The 27,787-nt window shown below is 50.0% G+C and overlaps 1 long non-coding RNA gene across 1 annotated transcript; it reads right to left on the minus strand.

Moving 5' to 3' along the window:
• Positions 1–24,903: 24,903 nt before the first annotated feature.
• LOC142244344 (uncharacterized) lies at positions 24,904–26,217 on the minus strand. Its single transcript, XR_012724516.1, has 3 exons — positions 26,143–26,217; positions 25,131–25,231; positions 24,904–24,973 (listed from the first exon to the last, which is right to left on the minus strand). It is a non-coding gene; the product is annotated as an uncharacterized LOC142244344 (long non-coding RNA).
• Between the last annotated feature and the right edge of the window lie 1,570 nt (positions 26,218–27,787).

The following is a 27,787-nucleotide window of genomic DNA, read 5'->3' on the forward strand; positions in this document are numbered from 1 at the left end:
CCAAGTCTTTTTCTGTGTCTGTTTTACCCAGTGTTCTACAATTAAGTACATAATCATAAATGTTATTTCCTCTACCCAAGTGCCTGACCTTACATTTATCTACATTAAACTTCAATTGCCACTTCTCAGCCCAATCCTACAATTTACATAAATCTCCCTGTAATATAACATTATCCTCCTCTGTATTGATTACCCTGCAGAGTTTAGTATCATCTGCAAATATTGAAATTCTACTCCGTATGCCCCCAACAAAGTCATTTATAAATATGTTGAAAAGAAGCGGGCCCAATACTGACCCGTGTGGTACCCCACTATGAACTGAGACCCAGTCCGAGTACGTACCATTAATAACCACCCTTTGTTTCCTATCACTGAGCCAGTTTTTAACCCAGTTACACATATTTTCCCCTATCCCCATTATTCTCATTTTATGTACCAACCTTTTGTGTGGCACTGTATCAAAAGCTTTTGAAAAGTCCATATACACAACATCCACTGCATTTCCCTGGTCCAGACTTGAACTTACCTCTTCATAGAAGCCGATCAAATTAGTTTGACAGGATCGATCCCTTATAAACCCATGTTGATACTCTGTCATAAGGTTATTTTTCTTGAGATACTGCAGTATAGCATCTCTCAAGAAACCCTCAAGGATTTTACCAACCGTAGAGGTTAAACTTACCGGCCTATAATTTCCCGGCTCAGTTTTTGTCCCCTTTTTGAATATTGGCACCACATTTGCTATGCGCCAGTCCTGCGGTACCGACCCTGTTAATAAGGAATCTGAGAAGATTAAAAATAATGGTCTATCTATCACAGAACTCAATTCCTGTAGTACTCTGGGGTGTATGCCATCCGGGCCCGGAGATTTGTCAACCTTAGTGATTTCGAGGCGGCGGCGTACTTCCTGCTGGGTTAAGCAGGTAATATTCAAGGGTGAATTTATGGTACCACTGGTCATGTCATCTGCCATGGCATTTTCTTGTATAAAAACCGTAGAAAAAAAGTCATTCAGCAGGTTGGCTTTACCCTCATCCCCTTCCACCATTTCACCAAGACTATTTTTAAAGGGGCCAACACTATCACTTTTCAGTTTTTTACTGTTTATGTAGTTAAAGAATATTTTAGGATTATTTTTAATTTCTCTCGCAATGAGTCTCTCTGTCTCAAACTTAGCTAACTTAATTTGCTTTTTACATATTTTATTTAATTTTCTATAATTATATAATGCCTCATCACTACCTACCCTCTTTAATTCTTTTAAGGCTTTCTGTTTTTCTTTTATTGCTTCCCTTACAGCTCTATTTAGCCATAGGGGTTTCCTCCTATTTCTAGCAGGTTTGTTCCCATAGGGTATATTTTCTGCACAAGCCCTATTCAGGATGCTCATAAAAGTCTCCCATTTGCTTTGTGTACTTTTATTACTTAGTACATCATCCCAGTTTATTGCACTAAGATCATCTCTCAACCGTTTAAAATTTGCTTTCCTGAAGTTTAGTGTCCTTGTAGCCCCTCTACTAGACATCTTACTAAACAATACATGAAAACTTATTATTTTGTCATCACTATTCCCCAAGTAACCCCCAACTTGTATATTTGATATGCGGTCTGGCCTATTGGTTAGTACAAGGTCAAGTAGTGCTCCCCCTCTTGTGGGGTCCTGTACCATTTGTGAAAGGTAATTATCTTTCATTGTTATCAAAAATCTATTTCCTTTGCTGGGACTGCAAGTTTCTGTTCCCCAATTTATATCAGGATAGTTAAAGTCCCCCATAATAATTACCTCTCCGAGACTCGCTGCTTTATCAATTTGCTTTATGAGGAGATTCTCTACCTCTTCCATAATATTCGGCGTCTTAAAACACACCCCTATCAGTATTTTATTATTCATTCTCCCCCCCCTTATTTCCACCCATAGGGACTCTACATTCTCAGTACCCTCACATATGTTTGCAAACTTGGCAGATGAGGGGGATGTCATTACAGGGGTAGCATTGCTGCAGCAAGGCATGACCTCTGAACGCCAGAGGAGTGTCTGCTCCAGTAAGGGGGGGAATAGGAGTGCAGGGCAGGCAAGACAGGTACCGGTAGTGGGGGACTCAATTATTAGGGGGACAGATAGGGCAATCTGTCACAAAGACAGGGATCGCCGAACAGTGTGTTGTCTTCCTGGCGCTCGAGTTCGGCACATCGCTGATCGGGTTGACAGATTACTGGGAGGGGCTGGGGAGGACCCAGCGGTCATTGTACATATTGGCACAAATGACAAAGTTAGAGGTAGGTGGAAGGTCCTTAAAGATGATTTCAGGGAATTAGGTTGTAAGCTTAAAGCATGGACCTCAAAGGTGGTATTTTCGGAAATACTACCTGTGCCACGAGCCACACCAGAGAGGCAAAGAGAGATCAGGGAGGTTAACAGGTGGCTCAAGAATTGGTGTAGGAAAGAGGGTTTTGGGTTCCTGGAGAATTGGGCCGACTTTTCAGTTGGCTACAGATTCTATGCTAGGGATGGGCTGCATCTTAATGGGGAGGGTGCAGCTCTGCTGGGGCAGAAAATGGCTAGAAGGTTGGAGGAGTGTTTAAACTAGGAATGGGGGGCGAGGGTATTCACTTTATAGAAGGGGAATGTAGTGCAGATAGTGACCAGGGCACAAGTAATGAAATTGGGGGTGGTACGGGGGGAAGGGTTAGGACAGTCAATACAGTAAGCAGGAATATAGGTACAGAGTCATACGTAACGTGCATGTACACTAATGCCCGAAGCCTCACAAATAAGGTGGAGGAATTAGAATTAATATTGTTGGAAGAAAATTATGATATAGTGGGGATATCAGAGACATGGCTGGATGAGAGCTATGACTGGGCTGTTAATTTACAGGGTTATAGCCTATTCAGGAATGACCGTACAAATAAGCGAGGGGGAGGTGTGTGTCTATATGTAAAATCATCCTTAAAACCCATCCTGCGTGACAACATATGTGAGGGTACTGAGAATGTAGAGTCCCTATGGGTGGAGATAAGGGGGGGGAGAATGAATAATAAAATACTGATAGGGGTGTGTTATAAGACGCCGAATATTATGGAAGAGGTAGAGAATCTCCTCATAAAGCAAATTGATAAAGCAGCGAGTCTCGGAGAGGTAATTATTATGGGGGACTTTAACTATCCTGATATAAATTGGGGAACAGAAACTTGCAGTTCCAGCAAAGGAAATAGATTTTTGATAACAATGAAAGATAATTACCTTTCACAAATGGTACAGGACCCCACAAGAGGGGGAGCACTACTAGACCTTGTACTAACCAATAGGCCAGACCGCATATCAAATATACAAGTTGGGGGTTACTTGGGGAATAGTGATCACAAAATAATAAGTTTTCATGTATTCTTTAGTAAGATGTATAGTAGAGGGGCTACAAGGACACTAAACTTCAGGAAAGCAAATTTTAAACGGTTGAGAGATGATCTTAGTGCAATAAACTGGGATGATGTACTAAGTAATAAAAGTACACAAAGCAAATGGGAGACTTTTATGAGCATCCTGAATAGGGCTTGTGCAGAAAATATACCCTATGGGAACAAACATGCTAGAAATAGGAGGAAACCCCTATGGCTAAATAGAGCTGTAAGGGAAGCAATAAAAGAAAAACAGAAAGCCTTAAAAGAATTAAAGAGGGTAGGTAGTGATGAGGCATTATATAATTATAGAAAATTAAATAAAATATGTAAAAAGCAAATTAAGTTAGCTAAGTTTGAGACAGAGAGACTCATTTCGAGAGAAAGTAAAAATAATCCTAAAATATTCTTTAACTACATAAACAGTAAAAAACTGAAAAGCGATAGTGTTGGCCCCCTTAAAAATAGTCTTGGTGAAATGGTGGAAGGGGATGAGGGTAAAGCCAACCTGCTGAATGACTTTTTTTCTACGGTTTTTATACAAGAAAATGCCATGGCAGATGACATGACCAGTGATGCCATAAATTCACCCTTGAATATTACCTGCTTAACCCAGCAGGAAGTACGCCGCCGCCTCGAAATCACTAAGGTTGACAAATCTCCGGGCCCGGAGGGCAAACACCCCAGAGTACTACAGGAATTGAGTTCTGTGATAGATAGACCATTATTTTTAATCTTCTCAGATTCCTTAATAACAGGGTCGGTACCGCAGGACTGGCGCATAGCAAATGTGGTGCCAATATTCAAAAAGGGGACAAAAACTGAGCCGGGAAATTATAGGCCGGTAAGTTTAACCTCTACGGTTGGTAAAATCCTTGAGGGTTTCTTGAGAGATGCTATACTGGAGTATCTCAAGAAAAATAACCTTATGACAGAGTATCAACATGGGTTTATGAGGGATCGATCCTGTCAAACTAATTTGATCAGCTTCTATGAAGAGGTAAGTTCAAGCCTGGACCAGGGAAATGCAGTGGATGTTGTGTATATGGACTTTTCAAAAGCTTTTGATACGGTGCCACACAAAAGGTTGGTACATAAAATGAGAATAATGGGGATAGGGGAAAATATGTGTAACTGGGTTAAAAACTGGCTCAGTGATAGGAAACAAAGGGTGGTTATTAATGGTAGGTACTCGGACTGGGTCTCAGTTCATAGTGGGGTACCACAGGGGTCAGTATTGGGCCCGCTTCTTTTCAACATATTTATAAATGACCTTGTTGGGGGCATGCGGAGTAGAATTTCAATATTTGCAGATGATACTAAACTCTGCAGGGTAATCAATACAGAGGAGGATCATTTTATATTACAGGGAGATTTATGTAAATTGGAGGATTGGGCTGAGAAGTGGCAATTGAAGTTTAATGTAGATAAATGTAAGGTCATGCACTTGGGTAGAGGAAATAACATTTATGATTATGTACTTAATTGTAGAACACTGGGTAAAACAGACACAGAAAAAGACTTGGGTGTATGGGTGGATGGTAAACTTCACTTTAGTGGACAGTGTCAGGCAGCTGCTGCCAGGGCTAATAAAATAATGGGATGTATTAAAAGAGGTATAAGTGTTCATGAAAAAAATATAGTTCTACCTCTGTACAAGTCACTAGTGCAACCGCACTTAGAATACTGTGTACAATTCTGGTCACCGATATATAAGAAGGACATAGCTGAACTGGAGAGGGTGCAAAGAAGAGCGACCAAGATTATTAGAGGAATGGGGGGCTGCAATACGAAGACAGGTTATTAAACTTGGGGTTATTTAGTCTGGAAAAACGAAGGCTTAGGGGAGATCTAATCACAATGTATAAATATATGAGGGGACAGTACAGAGACCTTTCCAAAGATCTATTTACACCTAGGCCTGCGACTGGAACACGGGGGCATCCGCTACGTCTTGAGGAAAGAAGGTTTAATCATAATCACAGACGAGGATTCTTTACTGTACGAGCAGTGAGACTATGGAATTCTCTGCCGCATGATGTTGTAATGAGTGATTCACTACTAACATTTAAGCAGAGCCTGGATGCCTTTCTTGAAAAATTTAATATAACCAGTTATGTATATTAGATTTTATGACAGGGTATTGATCCAGGGAACTAGTCTGATTGTCGGATGTGGAGTCAGGAAGGAAATTTTTTCCCCATTGGAACTTGTTTGCCACATTGGGGTTTTTTGCCTTCCTCTGGATCAACATGTTAGGCTACGGGTTGAACTAGATGGACTTAGAGTCTCCCTTCAACCTTAAAACTATGATGATACTATGATACTATGTTGTCACGCAGGATGGGTTTTAAGGATGATTTTACATATAGACACACACCTCCCCCTCGCTTATTTGTACGGTCATTCCTGAATAGGCTATAACCCTATAAATTAACAGCCCAGTCATAGCTCTCATCCAGCCATGTCTCTGATATCCCCACTATATCATAATTTTCTTCCAACAATATTAATTCTAATTCCTCCACCTTATTTGTGAGGCTTCGGGCATTAGTGTACATGCACGTTACGTATGACTCTGTACCTGTATTCCTGCTTACTGTATTAACTGTCCTAACCCTTCCCCCCGTACCACCCCCAATTTCATTACTTGATCCCTGGTCACTATCTGCACTACATTCCCCTTCTATAAAGTGAATACCCTCGCCCCCCATTCCTAGTTTAAACACTCCTCCAACCTTCTAGCCATTTTCTGCCCCAGCAGAGCTGCACCTTCCCCATTAAGATGCAGCCCATCCCTAGCATAGAATCTGTAGCCAACTGAAAAGTCGGCCCAATTCTCCAGGAACCCAAAACCCTCTTTCCTACACCAATTCCTGAGCCACCTGTTAACCTCCCTGATCTCTCTTTGCCTCTCTGGTGTGGCTCGTGGCACAGGTAGTATTTCCGAAAATACCACCTTTGAGGTCCATGCTTTAAGCTTACAACCTAATTCCCTGAAATCATCTTTAAGGACCTTCCACCTACCTCTAACTTTGTCATTTGTGCCAATGTGTACAATGACCGCTGGGTCCTCCCCAGCCCCTCCCAGTAATCTGTCAACCCGATCAGCGATGTGCCGAACTCGAGCGCCAGGAAGACAACACACTGTTCGGCGATCCCTGTCTTTGTGACAGATTGCCCTATCTGTCCCCCTAATAATTGAGTCCCCCACTACCAGTACCTGTCTTGCCTGCCCTGCACTCCTATTCCCCCCCTTACTGGAGCAGACACTCCTCTGGCGTTCAGAGGTCATGCCTTGCTGCAGCAATGCTACCCCTGTAATGACATCCCCCTCATCTGCCAAGTTTGCAAACCTATTGGGGTGTGTCAGTTCAGGACTAGCCTTCCTAGCACTTTTCCCCCCTTTCTAACTGTCACCCAGCTACCTACCTCACCGTCCTGCCGCTCCCTACTACGATCCTCCCCCACATCTGACCCAGCAAGCTGCTGGTCAGTGAGCAGCAAACTCCTTTCCACATTGCTAATGCATCTCAGAGTTGCCAGCTGCTCATTTAGATCCAGTATCTGGGCTTCCAAATGTGCAACTTGCTCACATCTCGAACAACAGTATGCACCCTCGAACGGCTTTTCAAGGACTGCATACATGAGACAAGATGTACACTGGATCGCATTAGCAATAGTGGAGCACATTTTCTAATGGGGATAGCACTAAACAAATGTTAAGTAATTAAACAACTAAATACAAACAATTCTACTCACACTTACTTTTGCTCACACTTTGCTCACTCACGCTCACAATGAAGAAGACAGGCTAAAATTCCTAGTGGCGCGCGGTTTTCAGAAGTCTTCCTTCCGGCTGTAACGGCCAAAACCCGGTTCTCCTTGAGCTCGCGGTGACTCTTCACTTATCCCAGAAGGCACTGGGAATATGCAAATTATCCTCGCAAGACTCCTTCCCTAGCTTTCCAGTGGGCAGTGGCGGCACATCTGGCGCTGGCTCAAGTGGTCAGCGAACGGCAGGGCTGACCCAGAGCTGGACTTGTCATGCGATCATGTCATGTCGTCACCTAGAGATAGGCACCCTAGCATGAAAAACCCCAACGCTCATGAAGTGCATAGCAAGGCATCCGGGACCACGTAGCAACCACTCCCGCACAAAATTCAACGCCGTACACAGGGCCCCCAACCTCCTGACGAAACTCGCTGACATACAAACTTCCGCCCTATTGCACCCGAAATCATACGTATCGACACCCTTACCACCCACCATAATCCAAGCATTAATACAAGGTTTTAAGTGAGCCTTAACTTACTAGGCTGACTTCATGGAATCCCACGGAACAGCCGTCACGTGTCCTCCGTGTCGAGCACCGCCATCTTCTCCACGGGTAAACGCAGGTTGCAGCCCTCCAGGGCCGCAATGCAACCAGCCGGACTGACCGGCCAGCCAGGGACGCTTGTCACATAGTCACCGGCTCGGAGCCACAACTTGGGGGGGTGGTGCGCTCCAGCCGCACATCCGCCAGCTGGAATATGTGCTGCCACCCGACCGCTGACCAGAACCTACGCGGCTGCGCAGGCCACGCTCCTGGAATATGCAGACGATCGCATGACAAGTCCAGCTCTGGGTCAGCCCTGCCGTTCGCTGACCACCTGAGCCAGCGCCAGACGTGCCGCCACTGCCCACTGGACCCTGTTAAGGCTGTTCCACCTAGATCCCCGGCAGTAGCAGATGACCGTGATGCCAGGTGCATGTGATTGCGCCGCCAGACCACGCACCGCACCCTGGGTCACGTGGCCGCGCCGCCCATTGTGTCACGCTGACCCCTGTGCCGTAACTGAAGGAAAGTAGAAGAGGCCGGTGATGGCACTTACCATCCCACTACCGCCCGCACCGCTGCTTGACTGCTGTCCAGGTCCGCAGTTTCTGCGCCGACATCTTCCCATGACAGGTTGTAAGTGGTAAATAAGAAATAACGTTTGGAACTCCATTCTATGCCTGAACTGGGTGCAAAAACCTAAAAAATTGATCAATGCAATAGAGCCCCAACACTGTGTGTCCTCTCATGCAGTTAAAAAAACTTACCGTGTATGGGAAGCTGAGACCCAGGCTATATATACGATGTGGATTGGCAATAGGTGTGTATGGGGAGGGTTCACAAACGAAAAACTACTAACAAATAAGAAATAACGTTTGGAACTCCATTCTATGTCTGAACTGGGTGCAAAAACCTAAAAAAACATCACTATGGGGAGATAAGGTATGCACACCAGTGACTATGTAAGGGGAATACATGGAATAGCAGAAACTGCTGTGTGAATACTGACATGAAAAATTCAATAGCTATATGTAAGAATGAAATGTGAAAAATGGAACCTGCATTACTGCCATGAATATAAGTAAAATATATCTTTGTACCGTGTTAGCCAGTAGAGATAAAAAAAATTGTTTAAAAGAACAGAGAGTCCTCAGTGGTTGATACCTTTTAATGGCTAACTGAAAAGATGGTAATAATTGCAAGCTTTCGAGACTACTCAGGTCTCTTCATCAGGCATGGTATAACACAAAATCTGAAGAGTCACATATTTATACACAACAGGACTTAGAATAGTGCAGTAAAAAAAAAAAAAAAAAAAAAAAGAACAAGTTATATGAAACAGAACATATAACTTGTTCTTTTTTTTTTTTTTTTTTTTTTTTTTTACTGCACTATTCTAAGTCCTGTTGTGTATAAATATGTGACTCTTCAGATTTTGTGTTATACCATGCCTGATGAAGAGACCTGAGTAGTCTCGAAAGCTTGCAATTATTACCATCTTTTCAGTTAGCCATTAAAAGGTATCAACCACTGAGGACTCTCTGTTCTTTTAAACAATTTCTTTTGCCATGAATATATGAATAAAGAGAAATTTAGCTACTGAATTGATCAATGCAATAGAGCCCCAACACTACGCCAAAGTATTTCTCTACGTTGGGGTCCCTAGCTTGTGTGTGTCCTCTCATGCAGTTAAAAAACTTACCGTGTATGGGAAGCTGAGACCCAGGCTATATATACGATGTGGATTGGCAATAGGTGTGTATGGGGAGGGTTCACAAACGAAAAACTACTAACAAATAAGAAATAAGTTGGGGCTCTATTGCATTGATCAATTCAGTAGCTAAATTTCTCTTTATTCATATATTCATGGCAGTAATGCAGGTTCCATTTATCACATTTCATTCTTACATATAGCTATTGAATTTTTCATGTCAGTATTCACACAGCAGTTTCTGCTATTACATGTATTCCCCTTACATAGTCACTGGTGTGCATACCTTAGCTCCCCATAAGGTTGTAAGTGGTAACCTGCCATGGGCCCTCATCTGCACCCTTCCTGAAGCTCCTCTGTGACCAGGCCGCGTGAAAACGGGCCGCAGCAGCCCCTTCTGTTCAGCCCCTTCGCGCAGGCCGCACTTCCGGGTTTAGCGCCCGGTCACATGACCGCACCGCCGAGCCATGTGACCGTGACGTCAGGACGCCGGGGGCACGTGACGGCAACGCCGGACCACGTGACCGCGCCCCGGGTCACGTGGCCGCGCCCCGGGTCACGTGGCCGCGCCACCCTAGTGACCCCGCGCCGCGGGAAAGGTATTGAGGCCTGTGACGTCACTCACCACTTCGCTGCCGGGCTCCTTGCAGCGTCGCTTCCCCGCCGTCCACCGACCGATGCCTCTTCACTTAGATCCAGTCGCAATCGCCGGATGGGTCCCGCTAGGCTTCCGGTCCAGAGCGCCATCCGGAGTCGGGGTCCCGTAGAAGCCTGGACCTCCTCCAGCACACGTCCGCAATCTACTGCGTCCCTGGAACCAGCGCCCCTCCGCCATAGCCGACTTCCACCTGGACAGGGGCCACCTCCTCGGCCCATCCCGGATTCCAGGACAATTCCAGACGTCTTCCAGGTAGTGAATGACCTCCCACCTCCTAATCCGGCCCTATGTATACTCCCCTACACTAGCAACCCCCTGACCAATTACATGGCCCCACAGCCCTATAACTTCACCTCCCACTTTTCCCGCACAAAATACCCTGCACCTTAACCCCTTGCTAACCCTCAGGCCTAGCATCCCTCCTCAGTCATGTTGCCCTCCCTTGAGTCCTTTCAGGGCAGGCGTCCGGGCTTTTCTGTCTGCTTCATCAGGACAAAAGAAATTGAGATTGTTGATTTTCTTTTGTCCTGTGAAGGAGCCTGAGTTTCTCCAAAGCTAGCATTCAATTACACAGAAATACACTCTATACATTGTTAATGTGGTAAATGACTATTCTAGCTGCAAACTTATGTTTTTTAAAGGGAACCTGTCATCAGAAATTTTGCTTTAAACCTAAAAGTTTCCCCCTCTGCAGCTCCTGGGCTGCATTCTAGCAAGGTTCCTGTACTTTTTGTGGCCCCTTTTAAACCAAATTAAATACTTTATAAACTTGTACCTTTTGCTATGTAAATTTTGTAAATTATCCATGGGGGCGGGCTCTCTGCTGACCGTTGCTGTTCCTCCAGCAGATTTACGCCGCCCCCCAACGCTGAATTTCATATCTCAGGACGCCGCCCCTGGGCGCCCGTGGTCCCGCGCATGCGCTGTGCGACTGCAGCGGGACTGTGCACTGTGTGCACGTGTGACCGCTGGTGACGTGTGTCACAAGCACGAGATTATGGCCGGCGCTGTGATTGCATCGCAAGTGCCCGCCCATAATCTCGTGGACGCGCTGTCCCCCACTGCCTCCAGCGTTCTGGATTATCGTTACTGCAGCAGTAACGATGTAGTTCGTCGCTCCTGCGGCAGCACATATCGCTATGTGTGACGCCATAGGAACGAGGAACCTCTCCTTACCTGCCTCCCGGCCGCTATGAGGAAGGTAGGAGGTGGGCGGGATGTTACGTCCCGCTCATCTCCACCCCTCCGCTTCTATTGGGCGGCCGCTCAGTGACGTCGCTGTGACGCCGCACAGACCGCCCCCTTCGAAAGGAGGCAGTTCACCGGTCACAGCGACGTCGCCAGGCAGGTATGTGTGACGCGTCTGCGCGATGCTGTGCGGCACGGGCAGCGATTTGCCCGTGTCGCACAACAGATGGGGGCGGGTACCCACGCTAGCGATATCGGGACCGATATCGCAGCGTGTAAAGTAGCCTTAAGGGGCAGAGCCTTCTCCCGGCCCTCACTTCCGGAGCCTGGATGCCTTTAAAGCTGACATTTCCAGTGAACCAGCGCCGGCTATAAGCTTAGTGCTGCTTTGCCTGTGAGTGCCGGTCCCTGTAAGTGTGATCCTGATCCGCTCCCTGTCTGTGCCCTAAGCCTCTGTCTGTGTTCTGTCCCCTAGTCGTTCTGCCATTTCTCTTTCCCACCTCCTTCCTCCCACAATTGCCCCGATTGTCTCCCCCTCTCCTACCTACCCATTCGGTTGTTTTCTCTGGTACCGACCTCGGCCTGATCTCGACTCCTCCATTGCTAGTTCCTCCGGTCTTCCTGCTGCCCGTACTGTGTATGACCCGGACCCGTCTGACCATCCCCCGCATGCCCACAACTTCAGCTGTCCGGCTGATGCTAGTGTGACGCCCTGGACTAGCCAGGGGTCACAGGTAACAACACACACACACACCCACCCCCAGCAGTTCACAGCAGTCATCCCCAGTGAGACCTGATTTCTTCCCTCGGGTTCAGACAGACATGCCAGGTGGGCGGAGTCAGGCAGATGGGCACGCCCACCGAGGAGTCTAGCTGGCCTGAGGCAGAAAACAAGTTCAGACAAGTCCAGGCAGAGGAAGGGAGAGGAGGTGTGCAGAGAGGCAGACGCAGACTGGGGCCTAGGTTGGAGCCTAGGACTCTCGTGTAGCCAGTCAGGCAGATGGTAGTGGCCGTCTGCAGGAGCCAGGAAGACAGTCTTGGTGGAACCGTAGGTAACCGGGACAGGGGGGTGGCCCGTCCGGTACCGAACCGGGAAGCCAGCTGGAAACCGGAGCACAGGAGGAGCGTACAAGAAGGTGCAGGAAAGGACTCACAATACCAACCTGGGGTCAGGGGAAAAACACTGCAGCCGGCTGCGGGACCCGTCCATCCGGCCGTTTGGTTTACCAGAGACTCTGTGAATTTGTGCCTGAGTGAGTACAACAGTGCCATCCAGCACCGCGCCGCGCTGCCCCTGCAAACCTGCACCCCAGCCATCCAGCCTCCCCGGATCGCCATCCGGGCCCCGGGATCACCAACCCATACCCACGGAGGGGACAACATCCTAGCTGCACCCTACCATCTCTCCCGGGATCCCCGTCACCAGCAGCGGTGGTGCCATCATCACCACGTCCCGTTGGTGGCGTCACGAACTATCTCCCCAAACAAACCATCCCTTTTAACTCCCGGGTGAGGAGCGCTGCTCGAGTCCCCGGGTCCGGCCCACCGCTCGAGCCACCGAGCAGCAGCAGCAGAAGCCCCGGACCCGAGCGTAGCGAGCGCAGCCCCTCCGCCCGCGACACTACCAGACACTGCATTAGCACATACTGGGAGTTCCCCTCCTTGCTCATTCAGCTCCATGTAGTGTCTTTCCCTGCAGGACTCCAGCTCCCCCTGCTGGCAGCCTGACAGTATAGCCGGCCCCAATAGGCTTTATCTCCCATAGGAAAAAAAAAAGCCATTTATTTATGGTAGTGGGATCCTTCTTTGCAGGATAAAACACTGTAATGGATCCACTCAGTGCTTTGTGCGAGCAAGTAGCCAACCTTACGCAGCTGGTACAGGAGTTGGCTGCAGAGCATTGCACCCTGGTAGCTTCACACAATATGCTGCAGAGTGAGGTCTCTGCTTCTGCAAGAGCCACCTCAGTGGCAGTTACCTCACAAACTGTAGGACAGCATAGTCCCACTGATGTCCAACTGACCTCCCCCAAACCCACGGTGATGCTCCCCGATAAATTATCGGGGGAGAAAAACCTATTTCAGACATTTAGGGAGAGTTGCAGGCTTCTTTTCACTCTCCGGCCTCGGTCCTCGGGGAATGAGACCCAGCGGGTGGGGATCATCATGTCATTACTTAGAGGGGGTCCCCAGACCTGGGCGTTTTCCCTACCCCCTTCGGCCCCAGAACGGCATTCGGTTGACCTCTTCTTTGACTCCCTCAGGGTGATATATGATGAACCAGACAGAGTACGGGTGGCTGAGGACAGGATCATGTGTCTCACTCAGGGAAACCACACTGCTGAGCTATATTGTTCTGAGTTTCAGCAGTGGTCCACTGAGGTACGGTGGAATGATTCTGCACTTAGGTGCCAATTCCGGAGAGGTCTCTCGGACTCACTGAAAGTCGCTTTGGCTCTGCACCCTCCTCCCAGCACCTTGGATGATGCAATGACGGAGGCAGTTCGTATGGACCGCAGATTATGGGAAAGAAGGGGCACATTGCGTGAGATTCTGCCCCCTCTACCCAGGGCACCTTCTTTGCTGGCTACGGAACACATGGAAGTTGGAGCCGTCAGTCCAGATGAGAAGGAGAGGAGAAGACGCCGGGATCTCAAGCTGTGCTTCTATTGTGGACACCATGGACACTGGGGGGAAAGACTGCCCGGCTTTCCCCTCCGCTAAACAGTCGTCGGGAAACTTCTAAGTCTGGGTAACGGTCGAGGAGGTTGCCCAGACTATCAGGTACCTTTCTTCTCCTCCAATAGGATTCTTCTGAATGTTGACCTCTGGGTCAAGGAGTCGGTCTGGTCTGCTGCTGCCTTTGTTGACTGTGGGTCTGCTATGAACTTCATTGACTCTGAGTTGGTCCAAAGATTAGAGTTAGGGACAGTGAGGTTAGATGGACCCATTCAACTCCTGGCAATTGATAAAACACCGCTGCCTCAAAACCTCATTCGGTTTGCTACAGAAAAATTTACTCTGGTGATCGGGTCTCTGCATTCTGAAACTATTTCTTGTATTGTAATGGCCAATCTCCCTGCTGGATTAGTGTTGGGGTTTCCATGGTTAATGTTGCATAATCCCGTTATTGATTGGGAGTGTCGTACCATAGTCAAATGGAGTCCTGCTTGTCACAAAAGGTGTTTTTAATCTGTACCTGTGTTCTCCGTAAGTCCTGAGGGTCTTCCGGAATACCTGAGGTACTACGGAGACGTATTCTCGGAAACAAGAGGCCGAGGTTTTGCTGCCTCATCGCCCATATGACTGTGCCATCGATTTACTTCCCAATACCAAATTGCCCAAGGCCTGTTTATATCACCTCTCGGGTCCAGAAAGGGCTGCTATGAAATCGTACATATCTGATAGTATACGTAAAAGGGCATATCCGTCCTTCTTCCCCTGTGGCCGCTGGGTTCTTTTTTGTAAAGAAGAAGGACGGAGGATTAAGGCCATGTCTCGATTTCCGAGAATTGAACAAAATTACTGTGAAAAACACGTATCTGCTTCCACTCATCCCTGATCTCTACAACCAACTCTCTGAAGCCCGGTGGTTTACCAAACTAGATCTCAGGGGGGCCTATAATCTTATCCGTATTAGAGAAGGGGATGAGTGGAAAACGGCCTTTCTGACGTCAGAGGGGTTATTTGAGAATTTGGTGATGCCTTATGGTCTATCAAATGCTCCTGCAGTGTTTCAAAATTTCATCAATGATATTTTCTCTGATTTTCTTGATCGTTTTGTGGTCATCTATCTCGATGACATTTTCATTTTTTCTGCTGATAGGGACACGCATATTATGCATGTTCGCTCTTTATTACAGAGATTATGTGATAACCACCTGTTTGCTAAGCTTGAAAAATGTGTTTTCTCTATTCAGGAAATTGCCTTTCTTGGGTTACACCTTTCTCGTGATGGGTTTAAGATGGACCCAGGAAAGGTGCAGGCTATCGTTGATTGGGTGCAACCCAGGGATATCAAGGCGCCACAACGCTTTTTGGGTTTCGCAAATTATTATCGAAGGTTCATTAAGGGGTTTTCTCAAATTGCCAAGCCATTGACTGACCTTATACGGAAAGGGGCGGATCTGCAGAACTGGTCGCAAACGGCTGTCCAGGCCTTTCTTGAGTTAAAGGACCGGTTCATGTCCGCCCCGGTCCTGGTACAGCCTGACCTCGAGGCGCCGTTTATTGTGGAGGTGGACGCCTCAGAGGTGGGGGTGGGAGCTGTTCTCTCTCAGGGTCCTGCTACTTTGACTAATCTGCGACCCTGTGCGTTCTTTTCCAAGAAATTCACTCCGGCTGAGAGGAATTATGATGTGGGTAACCGTGAATTATTGGCAGTAAAGTTGGTGTTTGAAGAATGGAGGCATTTTTTGGAGGGTGCTGTTCACCGTATTACGGTCATCACTGATCATAAAAATCTCGCGTATAGCGAGTCGGCCAAGAAATTGACGCCTCAACAAGCATCCCATAGTTTGGACCCGGTGTCACCTCCAGAGCCTCCTTCCTCCATTCTTCCGCGAGGGGTGGTGGTCGCTGCATTGTCATCCGAGTAAGAGGCTCAGGTCAGGGAAGCCCAGTCCTCAGCGCCATCTTCCGCTCCAGATACTAAACTGTTTGTCCCTTTGTACCTCCAGTTACGAGTACTTCAAGAGTTCTACGAGTCCGTACTTAGCGGTCATCCTGGAATTACAGCCGATCGCAGGGCTGTTGCTCGACTATTTTGGTGGCCATCTCTTCCCTCAGATGTTGCTCGGTTTGTTTCTGCCTGTGCTACATGTGCCCGTGCTAAGGTATGTCGTAACCGGCCGGCCGGAGAACTGGTTCCATTACCTGTTCCTGAAAGACCACGGACCCCCATGGATTTCATTGCGGACCTCCCTGTCTCTAATGGTATGACTGTGATCTGGGTGGTGGTGGATCGTTTTAGTAAACAGGCCCATTTTGTTCCCCTCTGCGGTCTACCAAATGCTGCGGCTCTTGCCAACCACTGTATTGCCCAGGTGGTTCGGTTACATGGGTTGCCCCTGAATATTGTGTCTGACAGGGGGGTACAATTCATTTCTCGGTTTTGGAGGGCCTTGTGCAGACGGTTTGGAATTGAGTTGTCCTTCTCATCTGCCTGTCATCCCGAGTCCAATGGGCAGACAGAAAGGACAAATCAGACCGTTGAGCAAATCCTGTGGTGCATGGTTTCTGCTCAGCAAGAGGATTGGTGTACGTTTCGCGGGCGGGGAGGAGTTTCTGGGAACGCCGCTCGCCTGGGGGAATCTCTGGTGCTCGGGTCTGGTGCTTCTGCTCCTCGGTGGCTTGAGCACGGGGCCGGACCCGGGGCTCGAGCAGCGCCTCCTCGCCCACGAGTGAAAGGGGGAAGGTTTGGTGGTGGGATGTCGGTTGTGATGCCACCCATGGGGTTGTGGTGATGGTGGGCACCACCACTGCTGATGACGGGGGTTCCCGGGAGCGATGGCGGGGAGCAGCTGAGGTGTTGGCCCCTCCGTGGGTAGGGGCGGTTGGTCCCGGGGCCCCGGTTTGGGGAGAGGTGTCTGGTTGGATGGTTGTTGGTGGGTAGGGGCTAGGTGCAGGTGCCGATGCGGGGATGCAGCACGGCAGCGGGGGTAGCGATACGGTTCAGTGCTGTGTCGGATGGCACTGGTGTACTCACTCAGATAGTCAATAACAGAGTCTCTGGTAAACCAAACGACTGGATGGACGGGGCCCGCAGTAGGCTGCGGCGTCTTCACTCTTCTCGGACGGGTTGATGGCGGCTGTCTTTCCCTGCACCTGCGTGTAAGTGCTTGACCCCTATGGATTCCCACGGGTGGTCTGCTCCCCGGCTTGTACGTGTCGGGAGAGCCCGTTTTGCCCGCAGGCGCTGGCCCTTGGATCTCTGGCCGTTTCTGGTGGCTCTTATCCAGACGGGTTGGGCTGTTGCCTTCAGATGGGACTTGGGTGGGAATGAACCCCTGAGGTCCAGACCGCAATCAGAGAATTTGACCTTTACAACGGCTTCCGAGCCTAGTCAGGGTCTGAGTACCCTGCCTTGGTGCTTAGCTTCAATCCGCTCCCCAGTTCGGTATCGGCGGGCCACCGCCCGACCCCGGTTCTACGGTTCCGCTAACGTCCACTAACTCCTGCAGACGGCCCCCACCATCTGCCGACCTTGCTGATGGTGCCTGGGCTCCAACCCAGACACACACAGTCACTACTTCACTCCTCAACTCCAACTCCACTCCAAAACTAAACTGAAAACTAATTGCTTTTCCCACCTCCAAGCCTGTGAACTCCTTGGTGGGTGGGGCCAACCACCTGGCTCCACCCCACCTGGTGTGGACATCAGACCCTGGAGGGGGCAACAAGAGTTTTTGTTTGACGGGTGTTCCCTACCAGGAAAGGGGGGGTGTGTATGTGTGTGATGTTACACTGTGACCCCTGGGGTCCAGGGCGTCACACTCCCCTTGGTAAAACGCAGACCGACCGTGGGCTGCCCGTCCATCACCGGTTTTATTTTTCTGAAAAATATAAAAACAAAACGGTATGCATTTCAAATCTTCCCTTACGGGAGGCATGTCATTTAAATGTTTCAAACATGAACAATAAAACATTTTTAATAATAACGGACAGGTCCCATTTCTTCCACTTCCCCACCCAAACAACCTAAACCTTGATGCTGCCCCTAAGAAGCGGGCAGCACCCCTTTTCCCCAGTCCGGAAAACAGAACCTGGTTCAGGTTGCCCAAGCGGGAACGGATACGGTGTCTCGCACCCCGCTGTCATTCAGGGGGCCCCACGTCCAGGGGAATCCCTGACCCCGGAGAATGGTCCTGGTGGTGACTGGACCCCAGCCTGCTCCGCTGCAGGTCCCTCCTCCAACCTGCCTCTCCGGAGGCAGTCAACGGGACTCCTGCCCACAATTATTTACAAACCCACTAGTTCGAGGGTGGCCTGCAAGTTCTCGGCCTTGTTCATGAGTAGTTTCTCAAGTGGGCATGGGTATTTACGGCTAGCATATAACTTAAGGTCCCAACGGGGGCCAAACTCTTCATAGCCAACGGGCTACCACACTGTGGGGTCCCAACGGGGACTTTTTGCTGATCATTTGAGGTCGCCGTCGTCGTACTCCTCCTCTAGCTCAACCTCGGGACTGTACGGCGGGGGAGGAGACTAGGGCCGCTCGAGACCGCTGTGGCTGACCCTTCTCTGGACGTCTAGGGCGAACCAGCCTCTCTCCCCATAGTGGCAGGTATAAGTGACCAACTCACCAGCACGTAGGTCACGTTCCAGATGTCCAAGGGGCAGCTGGCTGTGCACGTCCCTCCTGGAAAAGAAGGCCTCAACCTCCAGGCTTGGCTCATAAATGAACCCCCATCCACGTCGGCGGCAGAACTGCCGGATCTGGCCTCATAGATCGGGCCCTGGGCTTCGGGGAGGGCATTCCGGAGGGTGTCCTTTGCTTGGATAGTGTGCGCCAGTATAGCAGCCTTTTCCTTTTCCCGGGCCTCTATCTCCCGGCCCATCGGGTTTGGCTGCCGCTCCCAAAATGGAGACTCCTTTTGTGCGGGGGTCGGGCCCAGCAGGCACTCCCCGGCGCTGGCCATGACCGGCACCATTTGGGTTGGGGAGCGTCGCTGTCTCGCGGCCTGTCTGGCTGCCCTGCAGCGGCAACCCACCGCAGCCTCAGCCGAGGCCTGGAGCTTGGGGGCGATCAGCCTCACCTTTCAGGCCTTAGACGGGCCGGCGCCCATCTCCGTGCTGGCCGGGCGGACTGCCGGGGCCTCTTCGGGCGTGGCCGCCCCTGGGTTTGATGGCCCCCCTTTGGGAGCGGGCACTTCCAAGGGAGTAGGATCGGTGCTGGCCGATGCACCAGTGTGAGCGAGGGCAGGCCGGACCCCTCAGCCGCAGCGACCGGTCCCTCTTGGACACAGGGGCGTGGGTCACTCACCCACTCCTCCAATTCTGCCTCCGCCTCACGGGCCCGCACGGCCGCCACCACTTCTACCATTCCAGCCTCCCATTCTTGCACGAGGAGCTGGAGCCGGACTTGCAGCCTGTGGCTTAACTGCGCCACCCGGGCTTCCACCCACGCCGCTGTTCCGGGCGTGGGCCTGCTTGACGGAATTGACATTTTGCCTGCTCGGCCTCCAGGAACAATATGGGTGGCAGAGTCCTGGCGTCCCTGCCCTTTATCCCCTCGGTTACATCAGGCAGACTACCACCCACCCCCCCTTGGTTCTCTCTGGCACTTTCCTCTTCAGGGGGCGGGGCCTCACTTTCACGCCTTCCCTGCTCGGGGAAGACGTCTCGAGCGGCAACTTTTCGCGCCCAAGATGGCGGAATTTCAAAATTTTCGGCCGGACACCGCCGGCGGGGACTGCAAGGCGCACTTCTACTGGTAAGTAGATGGGTAGGATCCTGTTCGTGATGCCAAGTTGTCGCTTGCGGAGAGGAGTTTCTGGGAACGCTGCTCGCCTGGGGGGAATCTCTGGCGCTCAGGTCCGGTGCTTCTGCTTCTCGGTGGCACGAGCACGGGGCCAGACCCAGGGCTCGAGCAGCGCCTCCTCACCCACGAGTGAAAGGGGGAAGGTTTGGTGGTGGGATGTCGGTTGTGACGATGATGGTGGGCACCACCGCTGCTGATGACGGGGTTCCCGGGAGCGATGGCGGGGAGCAGCTGAGGTGTTGGCTCCTCCGTAGGTAGGGGCGGTTGGTCCCGGGGCCCCGGTTGGGGGAGAGGTGTTTGGTTGGATTGTTGTTGGTCGGTAGGGGCTAGGTGCAGGTGCCGATGCGGGGATGCAGCGCGGCAGCGGGGCAGCGATATGATTCAGCGCTGTGCAGGATGGCACTGGTGTACTCACTCAGATAGTCAATAACAGAGTCTCTGGTAAACCAAACGGCTGGATGGACGGGGCCCGCAGTCAGCTGCGGCGTCTTCACTCTCCCCGGACGGGTTGATGGCGGCTGTCTTTCCCTGCACCTGTGTGCAAGTATTTGACCCCTATGGATTCCCACGGGTGGTCAGCCCCCCTGGCTTGTACATGTCGGGAGAGCCCGTTTTGCCCGCAGGCGCTGGCCCTTGGATCTCTGGCTGTTGGCGGTGGCTCTTATCCGGATGGGTTGGGCTGTTGCCTTCTGATGGGACTTGGGTGGGAATGAACCCCTGAGGTCCAGACCGCAATCAGAGAAATTGACCTTTACGGCGGCTTCCGAGCCTAGTCGGGGTCTGAGTGCCCTGCCTTGGTGCTTAGCTTCAATCCGCTCCCCGGTTCAGTACCGGCGGGCCACCGCCCGACCCCGGTCCTACGGTTCCGCAGACGTCCACTAACTCCTGCAGACCGTCTGCCGACCTTGCTGATGGTGCCTGGGCTCCAACCCAGAAACACACAGTCACTACTTCACTCCTCAACTCCAACTCCAACTCCACTTCAAAACTAAACTGAAAACTAACTGCTTTTCCCGCCTCCAGGCCTGTGAACTCTACGGTGGGTGGGGCCAACCGCCTGGCTCCACCCCACCTGGTGTGGACATCAGACCCTGGAGGCGGCAACAAGGGTTTTTGTTTGACGGGTGTTCCCTACCAGGAAAGGGGGGTATGTATGTGTGTGATGTTACACTGTGATCCCTGGGGTCCAGGGTGTCACATACGTTTTTGCCCCTTGCGGAGTTTGCATTCAATAGCAGAGTCCATCAGTCTACGGGAACGTCTCTCTCCCTTCTTCTGTAATTACGTGTTTCACCCTCACTTCGGGACCTTCTCTAGGGTGGATTTGGGGTGTCCAGGGGCCAAGTCCGTTGTTCAGCATCTGGGGGAGGTGTGGAAGGAGGTACGACGGTGCATCGAGATGGCTCAATGGTCCCAGAAACGCCAAGCGGACAAACGGCGTTCTCTGGGACCCTCCTTTCAAGTGGAGGACAAAGTGTGGCTGTCCACTCGGAATATTAGGCTTAGAGTTGCGTCTGCTAAGTTGGGTCCTAAGTTTATAGGACCCTATGAGATCATCGAAGTGATCAACCCGGTAGCCTTTAGGTTGCAACTGCCCCAGACCTTGCGTATTCCTAACGTATTTCATACCTCCTTGCTTAAGCCATTTGTTCCATCGGTGGTGGATTCTCAGACCCCTCCGGCTCCGATTTTTGTGGCCGGTGAGGAGGAGTACGAAATCCAGCGTATTATCGATTCTTGTTGGGTTCGTAGTTATCTCCAGTATCTGATCCATTGGAAGGGTTACAGTCCGGAGGACAGATCCTGGGTGCCGGCTCGATCCGTGCAGGCCAATCGGTTGATTGCGGCTTTCCACCGGAAGCTTCCTGGGAAGCCTGGGGGTCCGGTGGCTCCCCCTTGAGGAAAGGGTACTGTCATGGTTCGCCTCCCCGTCCACTTAGCTAAGGGGTGGAGCCTTCTCCCGGGCCTCACTTCCGGAGCTTGGATGCCTTAAAAGCTGACATTTCCAGTGAACCAGCACCGGCTATAAGCTTAGCGCTGCTTTGCCTGTGAGTGCTGGTCCCTGTAAGTGCGATCCTGATCCATTCCCTCTCTGTGCCCTAAGCCTCTGTCTGTGTTCTGTCCCCTAGTCTTTCTGCCATTCCTCTGTCCCACCTCCTTCCTTCCCACAAGTGCCCTGATTGTCTCCCCCTCTCCTACCTACCCATTCAGTTGTTTTCTCTGGTACCGACCTCGGCCTGATCTCGACTCCTCCATTGCTAGTTCCGCCGGTCTTCCTACTGCCCGTACTGTGTATGACCCGGACCCGTCTGATCATCCCCCGCATGCTCCATAGCTTCAGCTGTCCGGCTGATGCTAGAAGACACTGCATTAGCACATACTGGGAGTTCCCCTCCTTGCTCATTCAGCTCCATGTAGTGTCTTTCCCTGCAGGACTCCAGCTCCCCCTGCTGGCAGCCTGACATTTACCTTCTTGTTATCCCACCACCAGGACTGTAACACCCGCTGGAGAGAATTGGTTAGAGCAAGGGCCTGCGGTGGAGTCGGCCGAGGCCCAGTCACCAGCAAAACCGGTGGCTAACCTCCAGGCCAGAGGATTCCGGAACTTTGGGACTCTTTGTTGTGGACTGGTGGGAAAGGAACTTCAATCCGGACACCAAACACATTGTAAGGAACTCGGGGTGGTGTGACACCAGAGCTAGCGGTGGCACCAGGGGTTCAGGTGTTTTGGGTGGCGGGTTGAAGGGGGGAAGGTGAAGTTGCAACGTTTAAGAAATGTGCCTCACTGTAAGGGAAGAAATCTTCTAATGTTTCACATGTTGTTATGCATTTACCCTTTTCTACGTTTTCAGAAGCAGAAAAAAATAAATACCGGTGCCAGACAGCCCGAGGACAGGCAGTGTTTTACCAAGGAAGAGTTTGACACCCTGGCAAAACCAGGTTGTCACAGAGACTGCACAAATCTTTCAGGTTCTGGACTCCATCCTCCTTGTCCTACCAACACAACCCCACACACAGGTACAACACCAGCCACAAAGCCTAGTCACCCCCCCAGTACAATAGGGACACACCAGTGGTCGGGACCAGGCAGATGGTGACACCCACCTAGGGGTTCTGAGGTGTCAGGGGAGAGAACACAAGATATTATTCTGGACAGTGGAAGTGAGAGGAGTGAAGTGGTAGTTGGTGGTCGTAGCTCCCAGACTACCGGACTACCTGAGCTGACTAGGTGGCAGATGGCAGAGCAGGGCCACAGGCGATGGAGATCCGGTCGCGGGAGACCTTAAGTTGACCGGGGCAGGGTTGTAGCCCGCCAGTGCCGACAGCGGGAATCCGGTCCAGAGGCCGATCACAGTCAGGGTGCCTGGACCCTAGGGCGAGTACAGCTTCAAGCCCCTTGTCAATTAGCCAGCAGGGGACAAGATTCCACGTCTTGTCCCACCAGTGAGCCCAGATAGAGCAAGACGAAAGCCCAACGCGGGGGATAGGGCGTCTGCAAGTGCCTACAAAAATCCCAAGGGTCAGTTCTCGCGGGCAACAGCTCCCACAGCAAAGACACCAGGAGCGGACTGTTCCCGTTTCATGCGGACTAGTCAACACACAAGACAAAACACTGAAGTGCAGGAGAAAGGGCCCCTGTCCTGTCAGCCGGTGTGTGGGACCCCAGCACACCCCTCCGGAGGCTACCGGTATCCGGCACTTGGTTTACTACTTGGACTCTGGAGTGATTTATTTCCAAACAGTGAGTACACCGGTGTCACCCGGTCCAGCCTGCAGACTGCGCCCCAGCACTGCACACCACCTACACCTGGGCCCCGGGACAACACCTCCCCTATGGAGGGGATACCATCCTGCTGCCCCGCTCCATCAGCCCCGTGCGTCCCATATAAAGGCAGCGGTGGTGCTACCAACAAATCAACGCAACCCACGGGTGGCGTCACTGACAAACTCTTCCCCTGTAAATACCCCCTTTATTACGTTGTGGGCGACGGGCTGCTGCACGAGTCCCGGATCCGGCTGCCACTCGAGCCACAGCCATGATCCTGGATCAGAGCATCTCGAGTAGCTCCCCACTGGCCGTGGCCTGCGACCACACCCGCGACATGAGCACCACCCTTATGTGACCTTACGGTGAGCGGTTGGAATATTTTCTATATGGTCGGGCTATTTCCATATATTGTGGAGTTAAATATGTGATTTGGTGGTGCCAGACATCTCTTACTGTGCTGAACCTTATTTCTTGGACGTGATGCTGGAAACAACTTTTGTCTATTGCTGGACGTTGCCTCTCTGAACACAGAGCTGACCTCCCGGCACTGTCCTCCAGAGAAAGGACCCTGGTGAGCTGAGGTCCTCCCTCGAACCTTCCACAATCCCACCATCACTCTTGGAAAATCTCAAATTCTGCAAACAGTCCTCACCAAACATTAACCGCTAGTCGTCATTTTGACATCCCGAAAAAAAACTGCATGCATTGTTTTTCTCAAAATGACGAGCCCCAGAATTGTCAGCTATATGCATATATCTAATATATAAAGCTGAGTGTGTGTGTGTGTGTGTGTGTGTGTGTGTGTATGTCCGCTAAAGGAATCCGCACCGTCACATTTACAATCACGAAATTTTACATAGACACCTCAGGTGACTCAGGGAATGTCATAGACTTTGTTTTGAGGAGAAAATTTAACCCCGCATTTCACAGTTATTCACCAAAAAAACTCCTTACAATAAAGTCATTGGAGCTGGGAGCCACAGGTCACTTATAAGAGCTGTGATTGGTTGTTATACTAACAATGTCCCTCGTTGCCTATAAGAAGCTTATGTGAGGTAATATGATATCGGTGGAGAGACGGATAGAGAGACAGGGAAAGAGACAGACTGAGAGACAGCCAGCTAAAGAAAGGGACAGACAGAGACAGCCAGCCAGGGATAAAGACAGACAGACAAGGAAAGACAGCCAGCCAGAGACAGCCAGCCAGGGAAAGACAGACAGACAGCCAGGGAAAGACAGACAGACAGACAGCCATGGAAAGACAGAGACAGACAGCCAGGGCAAGACAGCCAGCCAGCCAGGGAAAGACATTATATAATAGACACTGCACTCTCTTGTTGATAAAATGAAGACAAAAAGTTTTTCTCTTTGCAAAAAAGTGATTATTTATTTGATGGCGACAAAAGATGGTGACGTTTCGGCCCAACGGCCTTTATCATGTATAGTCGCTGTGAAGTGAAAAATAAAGAAATCAATATTTACATATATTACATAATATACAACTATATACAATAGATACCATGTCTGAGCGTATCATAAAGTATGCATGGCTCACAGTATATCACGGTTACAATCAGAATATAAGGGTAATACATTCTCGCATACCTCCACAAGAGGGCTGTTTCAGAAGAGAAGAAAATAATGGAGCAGGATGGAAGGAGTACCACCAAGAATAGTTTGATACAAGATTTTCCAGAGGATGAAGTCTGCAGAGGAAGGATATGTGTTAATTGATTGTAAATGACAAGTTTATTGTGTATACAGATGATAAGGAACCTTTATCACTGATTTTATGAATAATATTTCAATCAGTGTTAGGCCCGTTTCACACGTCAGTGAAAAACACAGACGTTTTTCACAGGCGTGTAAAACACGCACATGTCCCTGCGTGTGCCGTGAATCACGGCACACGTGGGTTGTCTAAGTGCAATCCGGGCTCCGTTCTCCGTGGCCCGTGATTGCACTTAGAAATCAACTCACCTGTGCCCGCTCCCGCTCTCCATGGTGCTGATCGCTCCCGCGATGCAGCATCCGGCCGGCGCTGACCCCTGCAGCAGCTGCTTCCGGGTCGGCTGTGTCGTGCATCATTAATATGCGCGACAGTAATCAGCCGGCTTAGAAGCAGCAGGCTGCACGGGCTGCAGAGAGCGCGGCTGAAGCCTGGTGAGTAAAAATGTTTATTATTTTAAATACACGTTTTTTTCTGGCACGTGTTTCACGGACCACACCACTGCGTGGTCCGTGGGAACACAGTGATGCCAGAAAAAATGGACATGTCTCCGTGCGGCAATCACGCACACGCGGGTACGCCGCACGGAGACACGTGCAGTGAAAAATCACTGACGTGTGAGCAGACCCATTCATTAGAATGGGTCTGCGTATGTCAGTGATTCAGGTACGTTTAAAAAAAAGCACAAACGTACCAGAATCACTGACGTGTGAAAGGGGCCTAACATGGATTGTTGGAGCAACGGCGATTTCAAGGGGTGAATATCGCAAACAATAGGGAGCAGTGATTGAATAGATGTTCTTTACATTCACCTTGAATGGATTTTTTTAAATATATAAAACCAAAGAGACATCAATATTTACTATATTCCAGCCTCTATGCACATACCTAGAAGCAGGTTAGATTTCCTTTGGCTGGAAGGAATTAGTGTACATGTATTCCAATGGAAGAGATTTCCAGCTAAAATTAGAGTAGATCATGCATTTTTTAGTACTATTAATTCATAGGCTTATATAGTGCTGAGCAATTATAGAGTAATATTTGGCAGGTTTATATAGTGTAAAGGCTACTTTACACACTGCGATATCGGTCCCGATATCGCTAGTGTGGGTACCCGCCCCCATCTGTTGCGCGACACGGGCAAATCGCTGCCCGTGCCGCACAACATCGCCCAGACCCGTCACACATAGTTACCTACCCGGCGACATCGCTGTGACCGGCGAACCGCCTCCTTTCTAAGGGGGCAGTCCGTGCGGCGTCACAGCGACGTCACTGAGTGGCCGCCCAATAGCAGCAGAGGGGCGGAGATGAGCGGGACGTAACATCCCGCCCACCTCCTTCCTTCCTCATAGCGGCCGGGAGGCAGGTAAGGAGAGCTTCCTCGTTCCTGCGGCGTCACACATAGCGATGTGTGCTGCTGCAGGAGCGATGAACTACATCGTTACTGCTGCAGTAACGATAATCGAGAATGGACCCCCATGTCACTTGGTGACAAAGTGTAATTTGAGATGTTAATCACTAAATTGGGACCCTTACCTGAGATCTCAGTGTCATCCCCCAGGTGCCTCCTGCTCCTCGATCTCCTCGTGGGTTTCTTCTCCTTCCTTGTCCTAAAAAATTCCCAGGAGTCCTTATGCTCCCACTGGATTCGCTTCCCAAACTCGGAGACTGATTGTATGAAGACTGTGTTAGCCAGTAGCGTGGGTTGTTGGATGATGAGTCGTTCCATTTGTAGACACGATTGTTAAGGTAGTTGTCAGTATCTCTTTGAAGTTTTTGTCTTTTTTTATCCTCTAACTTCTTTTTGAAGTCTTTCAGTGTTTCTTCAGTCTTCTTTTTAAGTGCAGATAGATCACTTGAGGATAAGCTATCAGTGAGCTGTGTTTCAATAGTTCTGATTTTCTCCTGAGATTCTTTTAGGGCTGTTTGCAAGTATTCTATTGTTAAAACAATGAGGTCCAGTGAACACTTGTTTAAGATTGCTTGATATTTTTTGCAATATTCCTCAATATTTGAAAATAGAGTAGGTCTGAGATTACACCTCAGGCCCCTTGGTATGCGGCTCTGGCGGTGGTATTCCGCCAGGATTGTGTAGTGTAGGTCTCCGATGAACCTCCGATTCTCCTTCTCCCAGTCTCTAGTTCTGACTTCTTGTATTGGAACTTTCAAAAATTCTGTGGAGTTGGTGACTTGAGCAAGTATACTGTTGCTGGTCGATTCATTGTATGCAAAAGTATCCAAAGACATGGATTTAGTTGCGCTGGTGCAATCACCAAGAAAAAAGGTTATCAGAATTATAGAATATTGGTGTGCACTCAGCTAGAGTATGGTTTCATTAAAGGTGCTAGTGTGGGGTCAATAGTCCCAGAACGTATTATATAATAGACACTGCACTCTCTTGTTGATAAAATAAAGACAAAAAGTTTTTTTCTTTGCAAAAAAGTGATTACTTATTTGATGGCGACAAAATATGGTGACTAGTGATGAGCGAGTACTAAAAAGGTCGGGTGCTCGAGGCTCGGGCCGAGCATCC

Source organism: Anomaloglossus baeobatrachus, chromosome 6 (assembly GCF_048569485.1).
Source record: "Anomaloglossus baeobatrachus isolate aAnoBae1 chromosome 6, aAnoBae1.hap1, whole genome shotgun sequence".
NCBI lineage: Eukaryota > Metazoa > Chordata > Amphibia > Anura > Aromobatidae > Anomaloglossus > Anomaloglossus baeobatrachus.